Raw genomic sequence first — 14,737 nt, 5'->3', positions numbered from 1 at the left:
TAAATCTCTGTTATCAGTACAATAATAGCACTTGCTTGTTTTGTAGCAGTACATATAAAAAGAACATTAAAATAAAAATAGAATCTCAAGATACAAATTTTTTCAAAGTAAACACTCACCATAGTATACTTGAATTATCAGTCTGATATAACTTCACTAGAGAAATGACAGAAAAGAAGACGAGACTAATGATATGATATGATATGATATGATAATTGAGTTGGCAAGGACAAACTCCTAAGTAGCTAATTTAGTGTTCAAAGCAACCCCAAAATGCATAAGCATGATTTTTCCACACTACAAATGAGTTATTGTGACTGATTTAGGCGTCAGAGCTATTTTAGTATAACAAATCAATTATTTGGCATTGTATGTCAATAAGTTTTATCTAATCAATTTGCCATTGTAGTCACAGAGAAATTCTTGTAATATGCAGCATGATCAAGCTTGACCCCTATAATAATGCCTATTTATCTGCAGGCTATAATTGTAAAAGAAGAATAAATAAAGCAATTTTGTCATCCTGATCAAACAGTGTAGGCCACGGTTGATTCAGATGTTACAACAGTGCAGTTGATACATCTCACTGGGCAGCAGACTTCATGAGCACAAAAGAAAAATTAAAATTGACTGCATGAAAGTCGACTCCATTTATGCCTAGCTTTCATTAAGGGTCAGCAAGAGAAAATAAACAAACAAATAAAAACAAAAAATAAATACGTTGGTGAAAATATCATTCGGGCTCTCATTTACCTGGCAGGGGATAGACAGAAAATACAGGTTTAATGTAAATAATTGATACCGTGATATGCCTTTATAATTGAAAATAGTCAACATGGTACATTATAGAACCAGTAGAGAAAGTGGGAAGTTCTTGAGTGAAGAAAATCTTTCAAATTTGGGTCACATTCCCATATTTAAATCATAAACAGCAAGTAGATGCTGAACGTCCAGTTTAATGATCCTATCTTCTTGATTCTGCAATGGTATATCAGCATGTTTTTACAGTATAAAATTCTAGATTCGTAACATTTAATTCTATTCACAAAATTCTACTGGCATGAAATCATCCTGTGACAATTTATTTATTTATTTATTTATTTATTTATTTATTTATTTATTTTTTGAGACAGAGTCTTGCTCTGTCACCCAGGCTGGAGTGCAGTGGCCAGATCTCAGCTCACTGCAGCCTCCGCCTCCCGGGTTCACGCCATTCTCCTGCCTCAGCCTCCCGAGTAGCTGGGACTACAGGCGCCTGCCACCTCGCCCGGCTAGTTTTTTGTATTTTTTAGTAGAGACGGGGTTTCACCGTGTTAGCCAGGATGGTCTCGATCTCCTGACCTTGTGATCCGCCCGCCTCGGCCTCCAAAGTGCTGGGATTACAGGCTTGAGCCACCGCGCCCGGCCCATCCTGTGACAATTTAACAGAGGACAGCCTTAAGACAGGTATTATGATAGGAGGATGCATAGACCAATCAGTCACAGTCAGTAGCTCCAATGAGCTTACAGTCTAAGAGGGAGAGATCGACAAGAGCACAAGAGTGGGATGGATACTAATACAGAACCATCTGTGTGGTAAATGGAGATGCAGAGAAGGAACAGTCAACTGATAGGTAGGCATAAATTAGTAGAACCACTATGGAGAACAGTTTGGAAGTTCCTCAAAGCTAAAAATAGAACTATGATATACTCCAGCAATCCCACTGCTAGGTATATGCCCCAAAGAAAGGAAACCAGTATACTTAAGAGATAGCTGCACTCCCATGTTTACTGCAGCAGCATTCACAATAGCCAAGATTTGGAGGCAACCTAAGTGTCTATCATCAGACGAATGGATGAAGAAAAGTGGAAACACTATTCAACCATAAAAAAGAATGAGATCCTGTCATTTGCAACAACATGAATAGAACTGAAAGTCACTATGTTAAGTGAAATAAGCCAGGCACAGAAAAACAAACTTCACATATTCTCACTTATTTGTGGGAGCTAAAAATTCGAACAATTAAACTCATGGAGATAGAGAGTAGATGGTGGTTACCAGACACTAGGAAGGGTAGTTGGGGCCAGGAAAGGGGATGTGGGGATGGTGAATGGGTCCAGAAATAAACTTAGAGTAAATAAGATCTAGTATTTGATAGCATAACAAAGTGACTACAGTCAACACTAACTTATTGTACATTTAAAAGTAAGTAAAAGAGTATAATTGGATTGTAACACAAAGAAAGGATAAATTATTGAGGCGATGGACACTCCATTTACCCTGATGTGATTATTACACATCATATGTCTGTATCAAAATATCTCATGTACTCCATAAATATATACAACTAATATACAGTCGATGAAAACCATAAAATACATAGGAAGGCAGGGAAGCACGTCACAGAAAGCTTTATAAATAATGCGACACTCAGGTTATTTGTTAACTGTGGAATTTACATTTGTATTTTTGCAAAATCAGTTTCAAAGTTCTAGAACACATTCTGAGTTAAGAATAAGAAAATTTAGGCTGGGCATGGTGGCTTATGCCTGTAATACTAACATTTTGGGAGGCTGAGGTGGGGGACCACTTGAGGTCAGGGGTTCGAGACCAGAGTGAACAACATGCTGAAACCGGATCTCTACTAAAAATAAAAAATAAAAAAATTGGCCAGGTGTGGTGGTGCACACCTGTAGTGGCACACACCTGTAGTCCCTTCTATCAGGAAGCTGAGCCAGGAGAATTACTTCAACACGGGCGGCAGAAATTGCAGTGGGTCGAGATCACACCACTGCCACTGTACTCCAGCCTGGGCGACAGAGTCACACTCCATCTTAAAAGATAATAACAATAATAAGAAAATTTAAGAGTCAACTGTATTTCTAAATTTATTAGGTTGGTGCAAAAGTAATTGTGGACTTTTGCCATTACAACCAACCTAATATTTTTCTATATCCTTTTAGCTGGATAGTAACCACTTCCCCGAGTACTATTTCTGTCACCAGATACTTATAAAATCAAATTAACAACTATATTGAAGACATTGTTCTAGGTGACAAGTGAAAGCAAACTAACTAAATAAATACATAAATGATTAAAGCACAACCTTTACAACCCAGGAAGGAAACAACTTATGAAACAAATTTTAGCACATAAAGAGTTAAATATTCAAAACTTAAGATAGGTATTAACGAATGGAAAGTCATCCTTTCTTCTTGGGTAAAACACTTCAACACCATAAACATGTCATTTATCATTCAATCCGTGTGTTTATTGTAACTTCTGTAAAATACTAACAAAAATTTTCAAAGTCAGCAAGTGAGATTTAAAGTCTGTATAACAGAAACATTTGGAATGAAGTCAGAAAATGAAAAATCATAGATCCGTCATAGAACCACAGCTATCTGATCAGCAGCTAGTGTTACCAGATACTGAAATATGTACCAAAGTCTCCATATTTGAAAGACTGTGATATAGTACATTGAATAGAGAGACTAAGGAGTGGGCAAAAAAATTAGGAAGTCCAGGAAAAAAAACTCAAATACAAATATAAGTTTATATATTATATAAATGTCAACTCAATCCACCAGATTAAAAAAATACATTTTTTAAATAATTAGTATCAAGACATTGTATAATCTTTTGGAAAATGATGAAATTGCATCCATTCCTTATACTATATGCCAGAATAAACTCCAAATGGATCAAGAATACAAATGAAATACATGAAGTTATAAAAATATTAGAAAAAAAGATAGATCCATTCCCTTCTAACCTGAGTGTGGGGAAAACCTTTCTATGTCTGAAATACAGATGCAATAAAAGATTGATAAATGTGGCTCTATAAAAAAGAAATTTTTATAAGGCAAAAAAGAAAATCACAATAAAAGAGTATAAAAATCTGGGAGAAAATGTTTGCAACATACATCATAGTTAAAAGACTAATAGTCAAGAAGTCACTATGGTGACCAATAGGCTTCTTGGTAACCGGTACCAGCTATAGGAAAGCAACTGCCACTGCTTTCCTGGAACTTGAATAAATGCAATCAAGTGGAATTTTAAATTTTTGCTGGAAGTGGAGTCATGAGACTGAAGATACCTCTTTTAAGAGAACCAAAGCATCAAGAATTAGTAAGCCGTGTAGGCTGGACTACTACTGAAGAGCTGTATTCATAGAGTGATGATCACCAGATAGTGAAAAGGAACTTGTTCACCAGTGGAACAACTCAAATAGTAAAGCTTCCTGATGATATTTACCCTATAGATCTTCATTGGTTTCCAAAGAGTTTGGGTATAAGAAACAAACGCAAGCCCAAAGCTTTGTCCTCATAAGTTCTGATGATAAATTTAATTTGATTTCCAAGTTAGAAAGAGTGGAAAAAAGTGTAGCAGCTTACTCTGGAGTAGTACTTGCAGGAAGATAGAATGGTGAAGCAACAGCATTAGTTACAATTGGAGAAGATGGACAAAATAAAAATTTGGTCAAAGACTTGGATGCTTAGATCAACTTTAGCTCAGCAAGCCCAGGTCAGCCCCCAACTACTCCCGAAGAATATTCCCAGAAAATATACTTATCAAATACAGAAGAAGGAGGAGTGCCTTCTGAGGAAAACCAGTGTATTCAATAGTGTGGGGTCCTGATTTAGCAAAGGTTCTTTATACAGCAGGCAAGCAGCTAATCATTAAATCTCTTCAGTGGCCAGGCACAGTGGCTCATGCCTGTAATACCAGCACTTTGGGAGGCCGAGGCGGGTAGATCCCCTGAGGTCAGGAGTTCAAAACTAGCCTGGCCAATATGGTGAAACCCGTCTCTACTAAAAATACAAAAAATTAGCCAGGCGTGGTGGTGGGCGCCTGTAATGCCAGCTACTTGGGAGGCTGAGGCAGGAGAATTGCTTGAACCTGGGAGGCAGAGATTGCAGTGAGCTGAGATCGTGCCACTGCACTCCTGCCTGGGGGACAGAGCGAGACTCCGTCTCAAAAAAAGAAACTTCTTTGATCAAATGCTAAAGTTTTACAGAAAGCTTATGATGGCATCATTTTAAAAGTAGATTGGAATTCAGTCAGTAATCTTATTTTATCTACTGGTGAAGACTGTAAATACAAGGTATGGGATAGTTACAGCCACCCACTGTACAATTCACAACCTCATGAGCATCGTATTACTTCAGTTGCCTGGGCTCCAGATGGAGAATTACTTGCTATTGGATTATTTCATACTTTACACTTATGTAATAAAACTGGGTGATCATATGCTTTAGAAAAACACTGGCAGCATATTTAATATTGCGTGGTCAACTGATGGCACTCAGACTGCTGGAGTGTGTGGAATTGGGCATGATGTTTTTGCGCCTGTGGTGGAACAACACTTGGAGTGGAAAAACTTTCAAGTAACATTAACTAAAAGAAAGACCATACACATTCGTAATGTTCTCACTGATGCAGTGAACTCACTGGAATTCCGTCATGGCCATTAAAGCATCTTTGAACTCTGCACACTTAGTTGTTTCAATGTCTCTTCAATGTTATGTGGTCTCCACAAAGAACTGGAATACACCAATTTTATTTGATCTCAAAGAAGGAACTGTTAGTTTAATCCTGCAGGCAGAAAGACATTTTCTTCTTGTAGATGTTAGTAGTATCGATTTATATTCATATGAAGGGCACTTTATTTCATCTCCAGAATTTCCTGGAGTGAGAACAGATATTCTGAATGCACAGACTGTGTCTCTGAGTAATGATATCATAGCAATGACACAAAGCTGATGAAGAAAAATAATCTTTTTTGTTGAGGCATCAACTGGAAAACCATTAGATGATGGAAAGTTTCTTCCTTGTACAAATGAAATCTTGAAAGTTGCTCTGGATCAGAAAGGACTTACCAATGATAGAAAAGTCACTTTTATTGATAAAAATAGAGATATCTATATCACCTCTGTGAAACAATTTGAGAAGGAAGAAAAAAATTCTCAAACTTGAAACAATAGTGCATACTTTGGCATGGAATGATACAAGCACCGTCCTTTGCAGACTTCAAGATACTCAATTTACAGTGTGGTATTATTCCAATATGGTTTATGCGGACAGTGACATTTTGCCTAAAACATTACATGAAAGGGATACAAGTGAATTCAGTAAAAATTCCCATATTGTGAGTTTTGTTGGAAATCAGGTAACTATAGCAAGAGTTAATGGCCCTCTGGTTCACATCAGTGTATAACTATATCCTGTTATTCCCCCTAAATATGTAGGCAGTTCAAAATGGGAACATGATTAAGACTTTGCCACTTTGTTGAGGACCAAACCATGTGAGCTTGTCTAGCTGCTATGGCAGTTGCTAATCAAGATATGACTATTACAGAAATAGACTATGCAGCAACTGGTGAAACTGATAAGGTTCAGTACTTCAATTCTATAAAAAGTCTTCCATTTAAATAATCAAAAATGGCCAACATAACTAAGGTTTAATGGGAACATACAGGAGGCTGAAATAGCATTTCTTCAGGCTGGCCTCGTTTATGAAGCAATCCAGATCAATATTAATCTCTACAACTGAGAAAGGGCACTAGAATTGGCTGTAAAATACAAAACACATGTTGATACAGTTCTTGCTTACTGTCAAAAGTTTTTGGAGACATTTGGTAAAGAAGAAACAAACAATGCTTGCAGTATGCAGCAGGTCTCCAAATAGATTGAGAGAAAAAGACAAAGTTGAGATTGAAATTACAAAAGGAGAACAATCATCAAGCAGCCAATGCAGTAAGAGTATGAATCTAAAGCCCTCTATGCCATGCTTATCTTTAAGAAATTTTGTCTTTTGAAATGAATTTTGATTAACTAAGGATAAGCATGTTTTGGTTGATTAAAAAAGGATAATATTTAAGTAAGTGTAAGCACTTGCTGTGTATTTAATGTAAAAATACATTCAGAAAGACGAAACACAAAGAAATTTATGTATGTCTCTGTTTTATATTTTTCTATTCCAATAATTAGCAAAATATTATGATATACTTATGATATGCCTGTGTAGTGTTAATTATATATCCGCTTTTTGCCCACTATTTCATCCCTGAATCTTCAGCCCAAATATGAATGTTGATAATAAAACATTGAACTAGTTTAAAATGTGTATTATTAATTTCTCTTTGACCTCTAAATTGTGAAATGCCTCCAAAAGTTTATTTATAGAACAAAAATACATGAGGATAGATTTGCGCAAATGTATAAAATGCAAATACTGATACGCCAAAGTTCATAGCAGCATTACTCAAATAGCAAAAGGTGGAAATAACTCAAACATCTATTATGAATGGATAAACAAATGTGGTACAACACATACAATGGAATATTATTTAGCCTCAAAAAGGAATGAAATTCTGATAAATGCTACAACAGGATAAACCTTGAAAACCGATGCTCAGTGAAATAAGCCAGACACAAAAGGTCAATATGATACCACTTATATGAGGTACCAGCATAGGCAAGCTCATAGAGATGTAAAGGAGAACAGTGTTTACCAGAGACTGGTGGGGAGAAGGAAAGGTGGGGGGTGGCTATTGATTAACAAGTACATAGTTTCTGCTTGGGATGAACAAATTCTGAAAATGAATAGTAATGATGGTTGCTCAACATTCTGAATGTTAATGCCACAGAATTGCACCTACAAACATGATTAAAATGGTAAATCTTGTTATGTATATTTTATCATAATTTTAAAAATATATCCAAAATGGGTAAGAAGGATTCTCCTCATTCCTCTTCTGACTTGAGATGGTCAGGTAATAGGTCCTCAACTCTGGATTTGTGAAAATCTTAAATGATAAACCTGTTTGACTAGTCTTAATCATTTGTCTCCAAATTATTACCATGTAATTTTTTAAAAAATAAACACCCCTTAGAAATTCTTCTGTGAAACCATTTTTGGAAAGGGTTCATTATAGAGTGGGTATATGCATATATATATATGGAATTTTATAGAAATATGTTACATGTATATAAAGGGATAAAGGGATTACCTTTCTTATCCCCATTTTAATTACTATATATAGTTTTTTTTAATATAAATCTTTTCTTTTTAACATGTTTCTTTTCTTTTCTGAAATGTTGGAATATTCTGTTCTTGACCCAGATGCTGCGTACAAGAGTGTACTCAGTTTATGAAATCTGATAGAGCAGTGATAAAATATTCTTTATAGAAGAATGCCAATTAATACATGTAAAAAGACTGATAGAATTAGAAAAACCATCATTTTGCAACCTTGATGGTAATTATCAGTTCAAGCAAGAATTATCAACGGATGCTAAAGCTAGTTTGTAGAAGACTGATGAAAAATAGGATATTCTCAGAATCTCTAAGTATTTCCCCAGAGATTATTTATTTACTACAATAACTTACTCTTTGTTCAGTAAAGACCTCAGGTGTATGGTTAAGAAAGACAGATTTCAGCCAGGCAGTCAGGCTGTATTAGCTACTCCTACTCTCCCCATCAGTATGACTCACCACAGAATCAGTTCATCTAGAGTGGTAGGAATAATTACTGTGACCTCCTGCTGGTCAGAGGCCCCACCTCTCATGGTAATAATTCCACCTCCAGTTAAGAACAGGTGTTCTGAAAAATTTATGGGCATGAATGCTTACATGTAAAATTCACAGTGAAGAGAGCAATTGTATTATTTGGGGAAAAAAGATGGAAATTCACCAATAAATATCTTTTAAGAAAAATCTGTAGGTTAAAAGTATTCTGAATTTTTAACAAGCTTGTTAAACCAATTCAATGGGGAACAGAAAAATCTTTTCAACAAATGATGCTAGACAACTAGATATCCACATACAAAAGAATGAAACTAAACCCCTGTTTTATACCATATGCAAAAATTAACTCAAAACAGATCTGAAAACTAAATAAAACTCTTAGAAGCAAACATATAAATAGTTCTTCATGACTTTGGATTTGGCAAAGGTTTGTTAGATATGATACCAAAAACATGAGCAAAAAAAGAAAAAATTGATAATTTACACGTCATCAAAATTTAAAATTTTTGTGTTTCGAAGGACACAAGAAAGTGAAAAGATAACTCACAGACTGAGAGAAATATTTTAAATCACATGTGTCATAAGGGACTTGTAACTAGAATATATAAAAAATCATACAATTCAACAATAAAAAGAAAAAATAACCAAACTAAAATCTGGGCAAATAATTTGAATATATATTGCTCCAAAGAAGATAACACAAATGGCCAATAAGCACAAGGGAAAACATCCTTAGTCATTAGAGAAATGCAAATTTAAAATAGCAACTACGTGAGATGATAGATATGTTAATCTGCTTGACTATAATAACAATTTTATTATCTGTATCTCATAACATCATGTTGTAAACCTCAAATATATACAACAAAATTTATTTTTAAAAATATCACAGTGAGATACCACCTCACCATGAACAGGATGACTATTAAAAAAAAAGTCAGATAACAACAAGTATTAGTGAGAATGTGGAGAAAGTGGAATTCCCCATCCCCCAACACACTGCTGGTAGGAGTGTCAGGTTGTGCAGCCACTTTGGAAAAGAGTTGGGAAATTCTTCAAAAAGTTAAACAAAGAGTTCCACTGAACCAAGTAATCCTACCTCTAGATCTATATCTGAGAAAACTTTAAATATATGTCCTCATAAAAACCTGTACACAAATGTTCATAGCAGCATTGATAATAGCCAAAAAGTGGAAATAGCTTTTTCCGATCAGTATATAGAGGGATGAATGGATAAACAAATGTATTATATCCATAATATGAAATACTGCTCAGGCACAAAAAGGAATGAAGTTACTGTTATGTGCTACAACATAGACAAACCTTGAAAACACATTATGTAAAAGAAATCAGATGCAAAAGGCTACATTTTATATTATTCCATTTATATAAAAGGTTCAGAATAGGCAACTCCACAGGGACAGAAAGTAGATTAGTGGTTGCCAGAGGCTGGGGGCAGGGGGAAAAAGAGAATAACTAGTAATAAACATGGGGTTTCTTTTTGGGGTGACTAAAGATTCTAAAATTAGACTATGGTGATGGCTGTACATCTCTAAATATGCTAAAACCTATTGAATTGTATTTAAAAGGGTGAATTTTATGTAAATGTATTTCAATAAAGTTGTAATAAGAAAAACATATTCTGAAATTAAAGCCTAAGTTGTGGGTGACTTAAGGCCCAAAGGGAAATTGTCTTTAATAATGCCATCTGTCAATAGAGCCACCTATCAAACCAGGAACCAAGAGTATGTAGATGAAGTTGTATGATCGCACAGAATAGATAGAAAGAATAGGACACCCCACTAAGGGACAAAACATTATCCCAAAATAGGGTACCCCAAGTTCTGGACGTCTACACATTAACTAATCCAAGGTTGCATAGAAATTGTGGCAAGAGTAGAAACCTATTTCCCTTGACAAGAACCAAATGAACCGCCCCAAATGGCTGGATGTTTGCAGACTCCTCTCCCATACACCTTTGCTCCTACCTAAGAAGGAAGCCAGAGGAGGAAAGCACAAAGGTGCTTAGAGAAGACAGAATCCTACATCCTCCATTTCTGTGGTTTCTACATCTGACCAGACCCGAGTAAAAATAAACTGCTGCTAAAAGAGAACTGGGAAACCTTGACTGGGCTTCAAAATTCAAAGCCCATGTACATTTAATCAGCCAGGCATCCATAAAGTGATGCATGTTTCTGTGTCTGCTGGCTTAATATCTCCAGAAATTGCAGCGTCAATGTTGCCCAAATTCTCTGTCTGCTGCATAGTGACCTCCCGATGCAATTCACATGTTGCGCAAGGCTGCCTCCTTTATTGCATAAATGCATTAAAAGAAATTTCCATGTCCAGAATTATTTTAGCCACTTTGTGAAAAAAATATATATGGTTTTTAAAATGTATAATTTCAAAACCCATACACACATAAGGTAAATTTACCATAAGCTTATTTTAGTAGAGTCCTGGGATGAAGCCACTGTTGTTCTGAAGCAAGAACATGTTATAAGCCTTTCCTTACAGAGGAGCAGTCATGTTTCCAGGCTTAATAGGGAGCATCTAGCGGGCTTATTAAGGACAAGAAGTGTGATAGACTGATTCTGTCGTCCTTTCACAACCTTGATGCTCAATGTTAGGCACAGTAGATTCTCAGTAAGTGGTTTCTTTTTTTTCTTTTCTTGTTTTTTTTTGAGACAGAGTCTCGTTCTGTTGCCTAGGCTGGAGTGCACTTGCGCACTCTCGGCTCACTACAAGCTCCGCCTCCCAGGTTCATGCCATTCTCCTGCCTCAGCCTCCCAAGTAGCTGGGACTTCAGGCGACCGCCACCAAGCCCGGCTAATTTTGTTTTTGTATTTTTAGTAGAGACGGGGTTTCACCGTGTTAACCAGGATGGTCTTGATCTCCTGACCTCGTGATCCGCCCGCCTCGGCCTCCCAAAGTGCTGGGATTACAGGCATGAGCCACCGTGCCCGGCCTCAGTAAGTGGTTTCTAAGCCACTAAGTTAATGAACGACAAATAACCATGTGGCATGTGGTTACCATCTATCAGTTGTCCTTCACTGGAATATAAAATTCTTCACTTCCCCTATTTTGTATTTGTATCTTTCCTCTTTCATAGGGATAACTTTTGTTCTTAGCAATATCAGTATATTTACATATTTGCCTAAACCTGCAGGTGTGTTGGGGTTGAAAAGTCACTGTTGAAGTTATCCTTACAGACTCACATTTTCAGTGATAAGCTGAAAACTTATCAGTGATAAATCTCTATGTATTTTCATTTCATGCTCTATGTCAAAAATAAAATTTTTCAAAAATAATATTTTCTGACAATTATTTGATCTAGGACTCCAAAACCTGACTCTGAAGTGTTGTGATATTTTATAGAGGTTGAACATTCCTTATCTTGAGAAAAGAAGTGTTTTCCACTGCAATTTTTTTCAGATTTTGGAATATTTGCATTATATGCCAGTTAAGCATCCCAAATTAAAAAATCTCAGCATCATGTTGGTGCTCAAAATGTTTCATATTTCAAATATTCAGATTAGGAATGCTCAACCTGGAATGCCAAGCCCCAGCGTCATCATGCTAAGTTGAGATGTACAAGATCAGGTTTTGAAACATTACACAAATCTTATCAACTAATCCTCTTCACCACTGACAGCACTATACCTGCAACTTCAAAATGCAAATAAAGTAAAAATAAAGTACTATTTATTCACTTTATCAATTTTGAAATGTCTCAATATAGTATTAGCTAATAGTGACATAGCATTTATTGGGTACCAGATATTCATCTTTAGCTATACTAAGTAATTTAATCTTCACAACAACCCCATGAGATAATACTATTTTCATCATTCCCATTTGACAAGTGAACAAAATGAGTAACAGATAAGTCACTTGGCCAATGTCACACAACTCATAAATCAGAGAGCTGGTATTAAATCCAAGACAATTATCTCAGAATCATTCTCTTAACTACTACGCTATGTAGCTTTGGGTTAATGGAAAGAGTATGGTGTTCCAGGCATGTCTATTCATTGCTGGCTGGAGGTATATGGGAACAAAACTTCCAAAAGACAATTTCTTATGTATCTCTCTGAGTCTTGACGGTCATTTTTAGTCTTTGAGTTAATAGTTTGACTTCCAGGCATTTATTTATTCTAAAGAAATAATGTATAAAATGAAACTGATTTATATACAAAGAAGTGTTATTTATAATCACAAAAAGACAATAGAAAATATGCCAAATGTTATGAGACTGTTTAATTATAATTAGTAGAGACAATGAAATATTTGGCAACCAATTAAAAATGATATTTAAGTATTTTTATGATATGGGAAATATTTGTGACATAATGCTAAGCCAAATGCAGGATACAAAGTTTTATATATACTACCATCTTATATTTTAAAATATAGAACGGTATTCATTTAACAAACATTAAAGAGCTCCTCTACGTTATCCATCAATAAGCAAAACAGACAAAGTCTGCTGCTCTGGTGTAGCTAACTTTCCATGGAAGCAGGTAAACAATGAGTATATTAAGTGGATAAATTATACAGTGAATTCAAAGGCTAAGTGCAATTACAAAGAGAAAAGAGCAGACTGAGGGGAATTAGGAATGCTGGGTTGGTGCATGCAGGTTGCAAAATTAAATACAGATAAGTCTCACTGAGACAGTATGATCTGAGTAAAGACCGGGAGGAGGGAGGTAGAGGATTTAGCCAAGTGAATACCTGAGAGAAGAATATTTCAAGCCGAGAGAACAGCTACAGCAAAGGCTCAGTCGCAGACACTATTAGTACCATACACGTATTCTGGGTGCTCACCTCCACACACCTGAAGACAGTTTACTGCAAACACCTGTGACTCATTTCCAGCAGGCCTTTATTTTCAGGCCAAAGAGTATGCTAGGCCAGTACTTGGGGCAAACTGGAATGTAATAGCCCTGGAAGCAAAACTCAACCAATGACAGCTAGGCAGTTGTTGAAAAATACCCCCAGCTTTCTCGGCTTGGGTAGGATAACATAGAGACATGTTATACACTGTCCCCTAGAGAGAGTTTCTCAAACATTAATTAGGGTGTAAGAATCACCTGAAGCCCTTGTTAAAATGCAGATTCTGATTGAGTAGGTCTGGGGTGGGGCCTAAATCTCATTTGAACAAACTCCCAGGTGATGGCATGATGCTGGTTCATAGACCACACCTTAAGTAGCAAGGTCAGAGTTCTTCAGTGGGATTGGACCCACCTGCCTCCAGCCTAAGTCTATCTCGTGTTGGCTTCTTTTCTGTACCTGACTCCTAGTCTCTCTCCCACAGTTTTAATTTGGCATCACCTTTGAAATAAACTAGTTGCATTTACCCTGTCTTAGAGTCTGTCTGCTTCTGGCGAAACCCTACCCACAGGAATGAGCCTGGTGAGCTAGAAGAACACAGTGAATCCAGGTGACTAGAACAGAGTGATTGAAGGTTTGAGCAGTAAGAAAAAGAAAGGAGCTTGGAGAGGTAATGGGGAAAGAGCGTAAAACCCACATTAAGGGGTTTGGCTTGTTCTCTGAGTAAAATGGGGGTAGGGTCGGGGAGGCACATTGTAGACTTTTGAACAGAGGATGTCATTATGACATAGTGACATTAACAGCCTCACTCTGGCTACTGGTAGGGGTCAAGGGAAGAAGCAGGGAGGCCATTGCATCCAGTGCAGAGATGATGAAGGCAAAGGATGGGGGCTGGAAAGGGAAGCAAATGGGGGGGTGACATGTAAGAAGTCATCAGATTCTAGACACTCAAGTGAAGCAGTCAAGGAAACAGTTACATCCTAACAGGCTAGAGTCTGGGAGGGAAGTTGGTACTAGGAAATATAAGTGTGGTCATCTTCAGCACACAAGTGGCATTCAAAGTTATGGGACCAAATGAGATCACCTAGAATGCAAGTGTAAGTAGGAAAATATTCAAGTATAAATAGGAAAAAAAAAAAAAAAAAAAAAAGAGTCCAAAACCTGAGCCCTGAAACACTCCAGTATTAGAAAACTGGAAGTGAATATGCTCAAAGTCAAAGGTAGAAATATCTGTGGAGGGATTCTAGTTGGTTATTTTTCCTTACTTTCATTAGCTTGATTTTAGTGTCATCTGTGGAGCCAGAGAACCAAGTGATATGCAACACCAATGGCATGTAATTCTGTTTCATTGTTGCCCTGCCAGTCAGGAGCACTATGAAAAGAATCTAGAA

At 36.5% G+C, this 14,737-nt stretch overlaps 1 protein-coding gene and 1 pseudogene across 1 annotated transcript in view; one reads left to right on the top strand and one right to left on the bottom strand.

The window, feature by feature from the left end:
* Positions 1-14,737, bottom strand: part of UNC13C (unc-13 homolog C) — a 649,809-nt gene that overhangs the window by 601,009 nt on the left and 34,063 nt on the right. The window lies entirely within an intron of this gene.
* LOC107130211 (intraflagellar transport protein 80 homolog) lies at positions 4,045-6,801 on the top strand (annotated as a pseudogene).

The sequence above is a fragment of the Macaca fascicularis genome, chromosome 7 (assembly GCF_037993035.2).
Source record: "Macaca fascicularis isolate 582-1 chromosome 7, T2T-MFA8v1.1".
Lineage (NCBI taxonomy): Eukaryota > Metazoa > Chordata > Mammalia > Primates > Cercopithecidae > Macaca > Macaca fascicularis.
This window is presented reverse-complemented; position numbering and strand designations above follow the sequence as displayed.